This window comes from Urocampus carinirostris, chromosome 11 (genome assembly GCF_059441175.1).
Source record: "Urocampus carinirostris isolate Australia breed hairy pipefish chromosome 11, RoL_Ucar_1.0, whole genome shotgun sequence".
NCBI classification, from domain to species: domain Eukaryota; kingdom Metazoa; phylum Chordata; class Actinopteri; order Syngnathiformes; family Syngnathidae; genus Urocampus; species Urocampus carinirostris.
Window position 1 is genome coordinate 22,799,094 of NC_142359.1, and position 16,080 is coordinate 22,815,173.

The 16,080-nt window shown below is 38.6% G+C and overlaps 1 protein-coding gene across 2 annotated transcripts in view; it reads left to right on the top strand.

Moving 5' to 3' along the window:
- The first annotated feature begins 3,203 nt into the window (after positions 1–3,203).
- LOC148356819 (plexin-B2-like) overlaps positions 3,204–16,080 on the top strand; it is a 95,984-nt gene continuing 83,107 nt past the window's right edge. For both annotated transcript variants that reach the window (XM_088346862.1, XM_088346864.1), the window contains exon 1: positions 3,204–3,491. The gene's annotated coding sequence lies outside the window, so the exon portion shown is untranslated. The remainder of the gene's footprint in view (positions 3,492–16,080) is intronic.

Sequence of the window (16,080 nt, forward strand, 5' to 3'; positions counted from 1 at the left end):
AAAGTGGAATAAGAAAGCTTGATGCGGTTGAGAAAATGGTCAGAACTTTTTTTTCCGGCCACTTTTTACCACGGAGGAAGACCTATTGAAGCGCATCTTCCAAAAGTAGGTTAAACTCAACTTTATTTAGTTTACAGAGCATATTATTTTATAAAATGTTTATTTTTTAGTACAAAACAATACAGGTTACTTATACAAGCCTTAAACATACTTATATAAGCCTTAAACATACAAGATATAGCACTGAAGCAACTAATAAACAAATTCAACTTACGAACGATCGTTCGTAATTAGGACAGTGTCTGTACTGCAGCTTCATCTCGGACACATAAAAGACCATCACTAATAACATCATAAAATTGAGCTATTATTTAGTGATACAGCTACGATTTTACACACATGTTCATCCCTTAACCTCCAGTGTTGCCGGGGCACCACTTCCTGTGGTGTGTCTTGGGCATGTACAACCTGGCACCGCCCATCCTTCACATGAAAAAGCTTTCTTATTTGTCCATAAAATCCACCCACCTGTCTTTCCTCAAGAAGATTTCAATTACTCTGTTGATTAGATCATCTCTGTGTTTCAGTTCCAACAAGAAGTTCTTTTGTATAGCCATTGAAGCTAATGCTGAAAGTCGAGGCTGTCCTGTCATACTTTTTTGTTTTTATCAATTTCAACAGAAGCGGTTGACACATGGAAATTTTTCTTCACCTTTTCATTGAGATATTTCCATTACTGCCTAGCCAATCATAGCTGACAGTTCCCTAGGCAATTGTTCTCAGCCCGAATAGGGCGGCATGCTGCTTCTTGGTTAGGAAAGAGATCCTACCCCAGGTGGAGGAGTTCAAGTAACTTGGGGTTTTGTTCACGAGTGAGGGTAGAATGGACCAGGAGATCGACAGACGAATTGGTGCAGCATCTGCCGTCATGCGGACCCTGTATCGGTCCCTCGTGGGGAAGAAGAGGCTGAGTCGCAAGGCAAAGATTTCAATTTACCGGTCGATCTAGGTTCCTGACCTCGGCCTTGGTCATGACTCTGGGTCATGACCAAGGGTCATGACTGAAAGAACAAGGTCCCGGATACAAGCGTCTGAAATGAATTTCCTCCGCAGAGTGGCTGGGCTCTCCCTTAGAGATAGGGGAGACTGGCTCAAGCATCTGATAAGGATGTCATCAGGACGCCTCCCTTGGGAGGTGTTCCGGGCATGTCCCACCGGCAGGAGGCCCTGCGGACGATCCAGGAGGTGCTGGTGAGACTATATTTCTAGGCTGGCCTGGGAAGGCTTCGGGATTCTGTCTTATGAGCTGGATGAAGTGGCTTGGGCTAGGGAGGTCTCGGCTTCCCTGCTGAGGTTGCTGCCTTCGCGACCCAAACCCGGATACGTTGAAGAAAATGGACGGATGAATGGGATGTCCTTATCTTGACACAGTCTGATGTTGACCCTTTAAAATTGGTTTTATCAGGTACGTAAAAGTTATTAAGTACACAACACAAATCCCTTCTGTTTCCGAAACACACTTTTAATATCAAACAGTCTTTTCTTCACTGCCTGCAACATTCAGAAGTAGGGAAACAAGAGTTCTTCTCACACTAATTCCCCAACAACAAAGACTCTATTGTGTGCGCCAACCCCCCAAGAAAGACTCCAATTAGCAGCAGTGGGCAGCAATACGCTAAAGTGGATTTGACAGCAGCAGTCTGGCCGAAATTGGATACAAAAATCTCCCAAAACACTGAAAAGAGAAAAGGGATTATGAATATTTTTTTCATCATTGGGAATATATTCAAAGTCCAGGTTTTATAGATGCTTTTAAGGTTTTGTTGCACTGTATTTAAAATGCAGTTTGAATCGATTAAAGGACAGTCTGAAAGTGAGCGGAAGGCGTCTTTCAAGTTGCACAGAAAAAGTATACAGAAATGTTCTGGTTTCTTTCTTTCTTTCTTTCTTTTACTGAAATACAGTATTGTATCACCAACTCAATTCCTTTACGGGGCAAATGACATTCTGAACTGAATAAAGAGAACAGCATTGTGGGAAGTAATTTGGTCGTTCTGAACTAAATACAGTAAAGTGAACGGCTGGCTCCTTCAAGTTAAATGTCAAAGTGTCCTTGGACAAGACAGTGAACCTCTAATTCCCCCAATAGGCAGGTAATAGCTGACTCTATCTGTGTCTGAGTGTGTGTGAATGGGGAAGTGTGAAGTACATTGTAAAGCGCTTTGGGAGGTCGTCACTGACTTGAAAAGCACTATATTAATTACAGTACATTTATCATTTACCTTTCCTTCTTTCATTCTACAGAAAAGGTTGGGTACCACAGAAATACAGTATAGTATCACCAACTCAATTTCTTTACGAAGCACATGACATTCTGAACCGAATAAAGAGAACAGCATTGTGGGAAGTATTATCTGATCGAAACAAGTGCTTAAAAGCATAGGGAGAATACAAACGAAGGAGACTTTAAGTGATCAAACTGCATAATTTCTCTACTCATTTTTCGACCCAGCTTTTTGCAAGAATAAGAAAAGGAAAATGAAAAAGAGAGAAAAAAGTTTTTAAAAAAACAACAATTTAAAAAGAAAGAAAAGAAAAAACAAAGTAAGAAGAGAGAGAAATGAAAAAAAGAAGAAACATAAAAATGTAAAAGGGAAAAACAAAAAAAGAATAAGAAGTAAAAGACAGTAAAAAGTGGAAAACGAAAGAAAAAAAAGGAAAATAGAAAAAAGCAAGACAAAGAGAAAAATGGCGAAAGCAAAAACAATTGAAGAACAAATAAAAAGAGCAAGAAAATGGAAATGAAGAAAAGGAAAAAAAATACAAGAAGGGAAAAAAGACAGATTTATGGGTTTCAGGTTTATGGGGTGGCCAATAATGATGTCAGCTCCCTCTTGGTGAGCCTTATATTAAGTAAAAAAAAAATGTCTCCACTTATGAGTATTTAAAAATGCATGTTTATATAATAGTTCACTTAAGTATGCTCCTTATTTAAACCAATTTAGTTTTTCTTTTAATACATGACGTTTTTACCCCCTCGGGGGCACTAAACAATACACACTGGCCCTTTAAATATATAAACAACATACATCAGTCAAAGCTTTTCGTTTATTTTGAAAGCACTTCCGGTGCTTGCTGCATTTACGTCAACTTTACAAATTCCCGGGATCTAGGAGGAGGAAGCTTTTTCTTCATCAAAACCATCATCATCGTCGTCCGCAATTCCACGCACGAGCGCTACACAACAGCGGGAGCTTTTGGCCAAGCACGCCGCGGAAGAGCGCTCATCTCCGGCCACTTTGACTTCAACCGACCGCGGAGGTGCGGAAAAGATTTAGTGGAGCTCCCTGCAACTCTTTTCTGCCCTTTCCTTTTTTCCTGGGAATGTTGTCCAAGTTGTTAACGCACACCAGGATGTAAACATTTCCTCAGTTTTCCACCCTTTGACATCTTATTGGAAGTAGGGAGCTTACGAGGATTGTGGTCTGAGGGTAAGTTAATACTTTTAAAACCCGGTTTGATATGTTTTTGCCTGTTTTTGCTGTTGTTCCTTCTCGAGAGGTACATTTAGGTGCATCATGGAGTCGCACCAGACTCCAATTACTAAACGTCCAACTCAATCCGCTTTGACTCTGAACAAGCGAGCATTGATTCTCCAAACTAAAGCTGAATCAACTAAAAGTGCGATCCACTAACTGGAGATAGATCGGCATGACTTTGACCCTAGAACGGTGTTATTTGAGTGAGGACCGCAGGATTTGAAAGTACTTTGTTGGTCAAATGTAGCTGGCGTTACCTGTCGGAAGTGTCTTTTTTGTTGCTGTGGTTAAATGAGTTCTGCCACTGTGTTCACATGCAATCTCTTACTCTCGAACTTTTACACAAACGCCGTTGCATTTACTTCGGTCTTGCTGGTTATCTACTGCACGCCTACCTGCATGCACAGGCGCCTCGCCTGCTGTTTCACAAGGCGACCTAAATCTGAGTTTTTTCCAAGCGAGTCTGGCACGGGAGGACGAGTGGAATGTGCCTGGGACCAATCAGTACGCCGAACATCTGGAGCCTCTCAGCTCCGTAGGCTGATCCTGTTGAGCGAGTCTGCAAACAGACTCGAAAGCCAACACCTCTCCGGATTGTGTGTTGCACCACTTTGAAATCGGTATATATGACGATATAAAGTAAAGAAAGTTGCAAGTGCACTACCCAGAGGAAATCTGGGATTCAGGCCAGATGGGGAGTGTCCTATTCTTGCCTTTAGTATTCCCAAAGTTCAGGCAAAAACATTTGGATACAGTACACCATGTGGCAGTGATCAGCCTTTTTATTACTTGGATATAAAATATAAGATCAACTGATAACTGCTTGATTAGCTCATTTCAAATATCCATTGCACAATCCCTAGCTCATGAATATATTGCAGGCCTGAAACATAGGTCATTTCAATAGGTACCACATACTTTTTTTGTAGTTATAGCATAGACCTCCCCTACTTAAGAAAAATATGCGTTTCGGACGGTCGTTCATAAGTTGAATTTGTTCGTAAGTTGCTTCAATGCTATATTTTATATACAGTAGAACGGATGTTTAACCTTCATATTAAGTATGTTTAAGGCTTGTATAAGTAACCTGTATTGTTTTGTAACAAAAAAAAAACATTTAATCAAATCATATGCTCTATAAAGATAAATAAAGTGAAGTTTAACTTACTTTTGCAAGATGGGCTTTCTTCCTCCGTGGTAGAAAGAGGAAGAAAAAAAAACGTTCCGACCATTATCTCAACCGCATCAAGCTTTCTTATTCCACTTTAATTTCAAATGAAACGGCTCGCCTCTTCTTTACACTTTACTCAACCATATTGAATGGATGCACGAGATATTAAACAATAAAAATGTCAAAGTTCTTAGCGCAGTAGAGATACAGTATAGTAGATTTACACACAAACTAAAGAGGAAGCTGGATATCTTCTTCGGGTGGATGCTGGGTGAGCTCTCACAGCGCCACACGTCGGTAGCGGAGAAAAGATGCACTACAGTACTGTCCTATACTCTGAAAAGGTGCACAATACAAAATCTAACTTAGAGCAATGTCTGGATAGTTTTCGACATCACGGAAAAATGTTTGTATGTACCGTTGTTTTTAAATCGAATGTTCATTAGTAGGGTAGTGTCTGTATTATCAAGGATTTATTTAATAATTGAAATAGGTCACTTTGAGTCAACTGCATATTTTAGAATTTCACATACCTGTGTTGTATTTTAGATTATATATTTTGCTGAAATATTGTAATACTAACATATTCAGAAATAAACACTAACTTCATTCAACAAGTTTTTTGTCTGCTGTGCAGATTCCCCTGCTTCTAAACATGTTGTGCCTTTGAGAGACAACTTCATTATGTCATTGCTGTCTTTTCACAGTAACAACATGGATATCAATGACAATCACATTTTAGAAATGCACATTGTTCAGGAAGTTGTGATATGAGTGACACAGCTTCTCTTGGACTCTCTGCTTTTATTCTCCTGTTCTGCGTAATTGACTTGAAGTACGCTAATTTTTATTCCATAGGTTTGTGTGAATTGTTGTATTGACTAAAGTAAATTCTGCTTTTGCTGAGTTGAATGCGTCATTTTACCGCACCGTTGTGTAATTGTGTAAAAGGTCTTTACAGATATTATCTGGCCTTAGTCATCCAATGAAACCGACCATGAACTGCCACTGGTGATTTTTTTCAAGTTTAGATAGAAAATCTTGTATTCTTGCTTAGATTCACACTATTGGATCTCATAGTACATCATTTATATATTTCTTGTTATACAAAACTGCATATAATCTCATACAATTGTGATATTAACACTTGAGTTTTCAAGGTAAAATGTTAATTTAGCTTGGCTTTTGCACATTTTAGTTATTCAGGGTTGACATGTATGTATGTAGAGGGCTCGAAATTTAATGGTTGATACCTCATTGAGCCATAGAACATATCCAACTAGTAAACGTCATATCCTGGATTATTTCTTGAAAAGAAAGTCTAATTTCTAGCATGTGTAGTAAATTTACAGAAGTTATATCCCAGTAAAGAGTAGTGGTACTGAACTGTCGTGAAAGAAGAAAAAAACAGAGTTAGAACAGAGTACAGAAAAAACACTTGATTACTTTTACATTCCAAGACTGACTGTGACTTCAAATTCATAAACCAAGCAAAAATCAATTTTTTAAAACATTAGCGAGTTGTAATCTTCTTTTCTGGGGCTAACTCAAAGCACTTTCCCTTGTCAAATTAAATTGGAATTCTTCTCTGTAGTCAGCAGGGGACATATCTCCCTCTAAAATAGTCATTTTGTCGATAATCTGCACTGCTATAGGCAATACATCTTATAAGCCGCGTTTGGCAACAAAGGTAACCCGTATGCACAGATGGATAGTAAAGAAGTGCATTTACTCTGTTACATTTACTTGAGTAATTTTTAAGAAAATTTGTACTTCTAGGAGTTTTTTTAAATCCCTATACTTGAGTAAATTTGTGAAGAAAATAGGTAAATTTACTCCGCTACATTAGGCAACATTGAAAGCGTTACTTCGGTACTTAATAAACCCCCTCCACGTAAGTACGCGTCTGTCTGTCTCCGCTAAGGCACATTTGTTTTGATGCAGAACTCCTTCAGGCTCTACCATGTTTAACCAATCAGACATAGCAGCCTCGTCATGTGACCATATTCAACTTCAGTTTGGGGAAATTTTGTTTGAAGCATGTTCCCCTTAAAAAAGGTGCCAAACACCAGGTACCATATGCAATGTCTCCTTTGTTCGAGTTCATGGCCTAGCTTGTTATTCTGCTTGCAGAGCCTGTTTTGGGCTTTAAATGTGCTACTTGGTGCTACATATGCTTCATTTATTTATTTGATTTATGCTATTTTTATTTAATTGTTTATTAAAGCAGCCAGCACAGCAGCTGAGTGGTTAGCGCGTCCACAGCACAGTTCTGAGGTCATGAGATCGAACATTCCTGTGTGGAGTTTGCATGTTCTCCCCGTGCTTACGTGGGTTTACTCCGGGCACTCCGGTTTTCTCCCACATTCTAAATCATGCATGTCATGTTAATTGGCCTATTCAAATTGTCCCTATGTGTGAATGAGCTGTCTGTCTCTGCGTGCCTTGCGATAAGCTGCTAACCAGTTCAGGGTGTCCCCTGCACACGGCCCGAAGATAGCTGGGATAGGCTCCAGCATCCCGCGACCCTACTGAGGTTAAGCGGTGCAGATAGTGGATGGATGGATAGATGTTTATTAAAGCACTTGAATTTACGTTGATTATTTCAATGTACTTTTAAATTAAATGTATTTTCTTCTTCATCAGATGGACTTTGATCATTTGATGATCTGATAGGTTGTTTTAAAAAAATCAATAAATACGACGATACTCCAGTTGCTCATTACTTGAGCAATTTTTTTCACCAAGTACTTTCTTACTCTTACTCAAGTAAGTACTTGGATGACTACTTTTACTTCTACTTGAGGAATTTTATTCTGAAGTAACAGTACCTTTACTCTACCCACCTCTGGCCGTGGAGTAAGCAATGTGGGCAAAATTGTTTAAAAAAAACGTCGACACTGTTTATGGGTGACACGCCCACATAACTCGGCTTGTTTAGTAAAACTGAAACCGTCGGCAGGGTTATCGTTTTATTAAATGAACAGACTGCGGCTTTTAAAGTTACTATTTCGGAAGAATCCACAAAAATGAAAAACAAAATACATTTCTGACTCTTGACTTTTTCCATAAAGTGCGCGTATGAAATATCATTGTTAACGTTGCGTTTGGGAAAACTTGTTTTGCTTCAATTTGCAGGATTCAGTCCAGTAAATAAATGTTCCTCAGGCTTTCGAGTGAAGTTGTGTCTCCGCTTATATGGAAGAAATCTCCCTTCCCTTACTCTTTGTTTTCCTGCGGTGACTCATGCAGTGACAATTCAACATCCAGCAGTTGTTTTCAGCATTTTATTCCCGTTCAAGTCGTCTGAAAACATCAGAACGATCATGCGAGATTCTTGAATGTTTTGCATTTGCTTTTCGATGACTCACGAAAACAGTCGCTTACATTCTTGTGTGTGGAATGAGTCGGATGTCGGTCGGCCGAGGCAAACCTGTCCTGGCGGAATGTCGTGATTGATGAACTGTCAGTCACGCGCCCGCTTGGCATTCATGATTGTTGGGCCCGGCAAGCTGTAACTTGGGACAATTACAAATAGTGGTGGGAATAACGCCTTGCAGAGGAACCCAATTACTTTTCCCAGTAACGAGTACTTTATCAATTTTGTAATTCTACTGTTATTACTACTTGGTACGTTACTCACCTTAGAAAAGCAGGCCATTCATTCTAATGTCCTCTGATTCTTGAGTACTATTGCTTCACTTAGGTTTTCAGACATCCCTCGATCTGGTAGAGGCCATTCTGAAAGGGAGTGTATTTTTACCTACAAAATAGGAGCGCATAGTACGAGGTCACTGAATTGTTTCCTCTTACCTTACTTGCATTAAGTTCGAATTTAGAACTTTTAAATATTGAAATCAGCGGGTCCGGTTATATGTGTCATCAGTAGCGAACGATAGGCAGTGCATGGGGGGGCTGTTATGGTGGCTTTTGTAGCATGTACAGGAACGCAAACTAAGGGGAAATCAATAGGGCAAACATGAGCACAGAATTTTAAAAAATATTTTTGCAATAAACCTTGCCCGGAGAAAAAAGATCTTTGAGTGGTTTGAAGCTCAGAGACAAAATTGATATGTAGTGTCTCAGCTAAGTGTTAGTTTACAAGCTCTCAAGATCGCAAAAGCCAAAAAATATGAAGGCTTCACTGCTTCCACAGGTTGGTCTACCCGTAATAATCTATTGTATCAAGAGGCTATTTCAAAGGAGTTTAAGGGGCTTGTTTTAGAGTATTTACACTTTAATTTTTAACAAGATACTTACTTTTAGAGGAACGCGCTACTTTTTGGTGTCAGTAATATGGTGGGTAACTGAATTACTTATTCAATGTAGTTCCTAGCAACTGTAACCAATACATTTTTTTCAGTAAAACGCCCAACGTTAGGTATAAAGTTATAATTTCAAAAAAGAAGAAAGATTAAACTCAAAATGATGGGATATCAGTTAATACAAAACAAATTGTACTTAAGACATTTCACATCATGTACTTTTATAATGTATTTTTCATCAATAAATCGTCAACCCTGTTTTTGGCCCTCTGCCCGCGTGAAGATTGAAAGTTGCTCGCTCGGAAGAGTAGGGACTTGAGGGAACACTCGAAAGTTTTGTGTGCTGGCGTCAGTCACGCGGCTGGCGCGGAACACAGGAAGCGACCTGACCACTGTGTCACCAAGGTTACAGGGGCGCTCGCCCACCAGATTTGCTTCCACACAAAATCTTTAAAAACTTCCCACTTGGCTGCATTGTCCCCCCCCATGTACTTGTTTGTGCTTTCTACTTACATGCAGTGGTGGGCCGTCTGGGCCTGCAAGGCCTTTCCTGCTGGTCTGAAAATAATCTGAATCACGTAATGTAATTATATTTTGTCCCTGAATATTTATATATATATATATATATATATATATATATATATACCGGAGCCATATCCCCCTAGTGCAGGGGTGTCAAATTCAAATTCACAGTGGGCCAAAATTAAGCAGAGAAGCAAAGTCACGGGCCACATTCAATATTTATCGAAAAATTAACCGAAACTGATTATGTAATGTTTAACCTCTTCATATGGAAACACACTTTAGTTTTACTTGAACACAGAATTTGAACCTACCAAAATCGATATTACAAAAACATGAGAAATTAAATTTGAAACAGTGGTATTAATTTCTTATTTAATTAAAAAAAGTAGTGTGTCTCTCTCCTTATCATTTCAAGTTCCTTTTTCAAGTAAATCTTTTTCAAAGCCAACAACAACTGAACCAAAAATAATAATGTCATCCAACATTTAAACTATTGACAGACCATGCCTTGCAGTAGAAAAAGTGCATAAGAAACAGATATATTCAAGCTTAGTTTGCTAAGTTCTAATTTACTCTGCACATTGGTCCAAGCCAGATACCTGGCATATTTTCTTCTCAAAATACTAGGGATTTGCAGTATTAGCGGCATAGTATATACCACGGGCCAGCTCTAATGCACATTTGATATGATCTCGCGGGCCAATTATAATCACACCGCGAGACAAATTTGGCCCCACCGCGTTGTCCCTGAATTTAATAATTCCAAATTGTCTGTCTGCTTCCTTTCATTGCTTTCCTTCTGGCTGCACTGCTTCCTGATGTTTGCTTTCACATTTAAGCCAATAACCAATCAGATTTCAGCTATAACTTGTTGTCAGGGTCAGTAATCTACCCGAAAGCCTTCACAAATACTTCTGCAGGCCGCGAGGCATAACATCAGTGTTCGTAAAAGCTGTTGGTCTATCCAAAAAGATTTTGAGTTGGCAAAGGGAGCGCCCTCTGGAAAGCCAAAGTCTTTCATGAAAAGTGATGATTGTTTGATCTGTGGATGTCCATGCCTGAGGTGTACGTTGCGTCTGTGACAACCTGAAAGTAATTAGACTGAACTGAGATCCCTGAAAACGTGCCTCATTGTGTCTTCATGTCCGTTTTTCAAAATTGTTCAAGTGTTTCCGTAACATCACAAAGTCTAAATTGTATTCTAATAAATTAAAAAAAATTTTTTCATTCTATGGTTAAACTTAAACTCATTTAAACTTTTTTAACTAAGCAACTTTAATGTCAAGAAATTTAATCTCTGAAAAATACACAACAAAATCTTAATTAAAACATTGACTTCAGTGCAACTACAAATTACTAAGAAATACTGTACGACAAAAAAAAACGTTACTTTTATGATGTAAAAGACATTATCCCTGAAAAGCACAGGAAACATAAATTATCATATTTACAGATGTACGAAAAAAAGATAAAATACAGAAAAATGTGAACTTTTTTATACTCCACAAATTTAAAGTCAACATCACAGAATCCCTGAAAAGAAAACTTCTTGCGTATTGACCAATCACAAGAAAATAAAAGCGTCTGTTGTTTATTGGAGCCAGTTCCTTCGCGAACGATACATCACTAAAGGTCAAAACTGAAAGCCTGAGTGTTAACTCACGGCCTGCCATTTGATTAACACCACAAGTTAACTTGATCACTAGCATGGCTTTGCAATACTACTAGAATTGCTACTAAATGTATCTGTGAGCATTGATGGTTTTAGTGTGTATTTGCTGTGCGCTTTAGGGGGTGGTGTGGCCGGATTGGGTGGGGGGGACAGAGACAGACTCTTCAATATTTGGTTTTCCTGCAAACGTCCGAAGGTCATGTTTGCCTGTTAGAACGGTGGAAGTTTTGTTGGGACCTTTGACTCTGTTGATTGGATGTCTGTTGGGATTTTAGGTTGTCAAAAAAGTGGGTGGTTATTACGGTTTCTACGTTTTGTTTTTTGTCCAAAAAAAAAACTCTACCCCTTCAACTAAGGCCTGGCAAGATGAAGAAAAAGCTGTTTTGATATAACAAGAACAGAGTGCAGTACAAACACTTAATTAGTGTTAAATTACAAGACTGATTGTAAATAAGCCTTTTGAATAATTTGTTAATTTAATAATCAACTATTTGAAAGTCTGCTGGATTATGAAATTTTTAAGAGCTTGGTTTGATAAATGGTACTCAATTTTTAAAACATAAATATAACTTGATGGTATATCCCACATGTTATTTTGCACTATTACATGATTCTGGTTTAGGTGGTTTGCATTGGGGTTTCTCCGATAAGGTGCCTGAGACTTTGCTGTTGTGCCAAGGGAAATTTGTCCAATTTCAATTTACACATTATTTTTCTTATCTAGGTTCTTCCCCAGGGCCATCACCTCCCTAAACAGGTGCTTAAGACTGTGACAAATATAGATCTAAGAAAATATAGAAGCCAGTTGCATTGAAAAATGGGTTTATTGCTAAATGGAATTGTACTTCTTTTCATTGCACTATTGTTATGATGCACTAGTTAACATTGCACTATTGTTGAAATCAATTTATTCTTTGAACTGACAATTAAGGCCAGTCTCCAAGCACTTCCTTATATATATATATATATACTGGACTGTCTCAGAAAATTAGAATATTGTGATAAAGTTCTTTATTTTCTGTAATGCAATTAAAAAAACAAAAATGTCATACATTCTGGATTCATTACACATCAACTGAACTATTTCAAGCCTTTTATTATTTGAATATTGCTGATTTTGGCTTACAGCTGAAAAAAACTCAAAAATCCTATCTCAAAATATTAGAATACTTCCTCAGACCAAGTAAAAAAATAATTTTATTACAGCAAAACTAAATCAAACATTTGAAAATGTCCATTGATGCACTCAGTACTTGGTTGGGAATCCTTTTGCACGGATTACTGCATCAATCCGGCGTGGCATGGAGGCAATCAGCCTGTGGCATTGCTGAGGTGTTATTGATGCCCAGGATGCTTCGATAGCGGCCTTCAGCTCATTTGCATTTGTAGGTCTGGTGTCTTTCATCTTCTTAACTATACCCCACAAATTCTCGATGGGGTTCAGGTCAGGGGAATTAGCAGGCCAATCAAGGACAGTGATGCCATGGTCAGTGCACCAGTTACTGGTGGTTTTGGCACTGTGGGCAGGTGCCAGATCATGCTGGAAAATGAAATCCTCATCTCCATAGAGCTTTTCAGCAGATGGAAGCATGTAGTGCTCTAAAATCTCTTGGTACACAGTTGCATTTGCTCTGGAGTTGATGAAACACAGTGGACCAACACCAGCAGCTGACATGGCTCCCCAAACCATTGCTGACTGTGGGAACTTCACACTGGATTTCAAGCAACTTGGATTTTGCTCCTCTCCAGCCTTTCTCCAGACTGTGGCGCCTTGACTTCCAAATGAAATGCAAAACTTGCTTTCGTCTGAAAAGAGGACTTTGGACCACTCTGCACCTGTCCAGTGCTTCTTCTCCATAGCCCAAGTCAGACGCTTCTTCCGTTGTCTTGAGTTCAGAAGTGGCTTGACCATGGGAATACGGCTATTGTAGCCCATTTCCCGGACACGTATGTGAACTGTGGCTTTTGATACCTGGACTCCAGCTTTAGCCCACTGTCTTTGAAGCTCCCCCAAATTCTGGAAGCGGCTCTTCTTCACAATTTTGTTAAGGCTGCGGTCATCTCTCTTGGTTGTGCAGCGTTTCCGGCCACATTTTTCCCTTCCAACAGACTTTTTGTGGATATGCTTTGAAACTGCACTCTGTGAACAGCCTGCTCTTTGAGAAATTTCTTTTTGTGTCTTACCCTCCTGATGGAAGGTATCAATGATGGTCCTCTGGACAGCAGTCAGATCAGCAGTCTTCCCCATACTTGTGATTTAGTTTACTGAACCAAGCTGAGTGTTTTTAAGGCTCAGGAAACCCTCGCAAGGTGTTTCGAGTTAATTAGATGATTCAGGTGATTAGTTGAATAGCCTACATGTATACTTTTTCATGATATTCTAATATTTTGAGATAGGATTTTTGAGTTCTCTTAAGCTGTAAGCCAAATTCAGCAATATTAGAATAATAAAAGGCTTGAAATAGTTCAGTTGATGTGTAATGAATCCAGAATGTATGACATTTTTGTTTTTTTAATTGCATTACTGAAAATAAAGAACTTTATCACAATATTCTAATTTTCTGAGACAGTCCAGTATATATATATATATATATATATATAATCTCTCATCTCATTAGCCGTACCGCTTATCCTCATTAGGGTCGCGGGGGGGCTGGAGCCCATCCCAGCCATCTTCGGGCAGTGGGCAGGGGACACCCTGAACTGGTTGCCAGCCAATCGCAGGGCACACGGGGACAGACAACTCATTCGCTCATTCACACCTAGGGACAATTTGGACCGGCCAATTCACCTGAAATGCATGTTTTTGGAATGTGGGAGGAAACCCACGCAAGCACGAGGAGAATATATATATATATTATATATAATTTGCCTGTCTCATTTTTCTTTTTTTTTCAGTATTTATCTTGTTTATCCTGGAGTGTCATGTCTAATCTCGTTGCAAACAATGTTCACTGCATTTTTTTTGTGGCAAATATGACTATTCTATTTTTTTCCATTTTAAAAGTAAATCAAGTTGAAGTATTCGGAAAAAAATGTTCCACTGCCAGCTTCAACTTCAATTATAATTTTCTTATTGTAGTAGGGGAAAAACTAGTTAAAAGTATGTGTTAACAACACACAACTGAGTTCAAAGAGCCCTTCTGCTTTATGGTCCACTGTGCCTGTCTGCTTTTATCTTACTTTCATTAAGCCTGTTAGGGGCGGAGAACATTAGGTTTGAAGAATTGGGGCTAGAGGAGTTCTGGAGAGTGACGTCATAAACGTCCCTGCAGGTTTTTATTTAATTTCTATTTGTCAGTGTAGCGTGAAAATGGTGAAAGTAAGACTCGGCCTCTTTTGGTTAAATCCAAACGGCAACCAAACCCCAAAAAGCCAGGATATGGTGGCAGAGAGTAACAAAGTTCAAAATTCAGTATATACTAACTACGTTAAACCGAAAGTGAGAACAAAAAATCATATCCGTAAAAAAAAAAGGCCGTGGCTTTTTCAGTACAAACAACATAACAAAATATGGCTTTAATGTTTGTAAAAATTGGTTGTAGTTATTGACATATTTGAAATGAATTACAATTTTGCATGTTTGCTGTCGGTAGATCATTTGCTTGGGTCAGTTTATTTTGTAAGTAGCTTACATGCCGAAAGTTTGAACACCCTTGTTATTAGGGAAGGGAAAAACTGCTTTGTGTGTGGGTTTTAGTTGTGACACAACTTGCAGAGTCCCGTTTGTTGTCTGCTTCCTCACATTCTTTGTATGTTTTGTATAGGCCATAGGTTCAAAATATTTTTGAAGCTGACTGATTTTTTTTATTTTTACTTATTAGCGAAAAGAGATACAGTTTATGATTTTCGAAAATAATTTACCATCTTATTATTATGTTGGTACGATGTTATTATGATGCTAAAAGCAAGTTGTAACTATTAGAAGGGAAACATTTCCTTTGTATTAAGACACTGATTGATGGGCTAATTTCAAAAATATTTAAAGACTCTAGGTATTTAAATACATTGATGATTTCTACAGTGTATTAGAAATCAAATTTAACAAAAATTCACAATGAAACATTGTTAGTGAACTATTTTCTGAACAGGTCTGCGTTATACTCTGGTGGTCTTACGGAGCTACCTGGTGCCCACGGGAACCAATGGCGGTGAACGCTGGTAATGGCTGAAAAAAAACCCCACTGTCACAGAGTTCAAAGTCCAGATTGTGACGATGCCATCAGTCATTCTGTATACAGTCATTTCCGAACTAGTGCCGCTCCCTGACTATAAGGTGCACCTAATACAATGTAAAAGAAAAAACATTTAATACATACATAACTAGCACTTGACTATATGCTGTGTTTGCCCATGTTTAAACATGACACATTTACAAGGAAAGACTGTAAACAGAAAGTATTTTTAAATGAAACACACAGACAGGGAAAAGGGACCGCAACACAAAAACTGTCACACAGTGAAAAACAGCAGCAACACAAGTAATACAGCGCTAACAAGACTGGGTAATAAACAAACTGGTAAAACGCACCAAGACGCAACAACACAAGTAACATCAAAAACTCACAGTAGCAGAACAGCAAAAGCATAGGGCTAAACTTTTTAAAATATTTTTTTACATTACTACAGTTTTTCCTGCTGCTGTTTCTAGTGTCTCACAATCAATTCATCATTGTAAAGTTTACAATAAGGAGCCCTGTTTCCTTCTTTTTAGGGACAGCTCAATTGCTTTTAACTTGAAAGTGGCGTCATATGCTTTTTTTCATTTTGCATGATGAGGATCCGTTTATGCGAACCAAATACAGTAGTTTTTCCCCAGTGATTCATGATCTACTATCAGTATTCTGACACGCAGTTGCCCGTCAATGCCATGATCTGGCTCATCTCTGAAAAGCGGATGATGCTTTA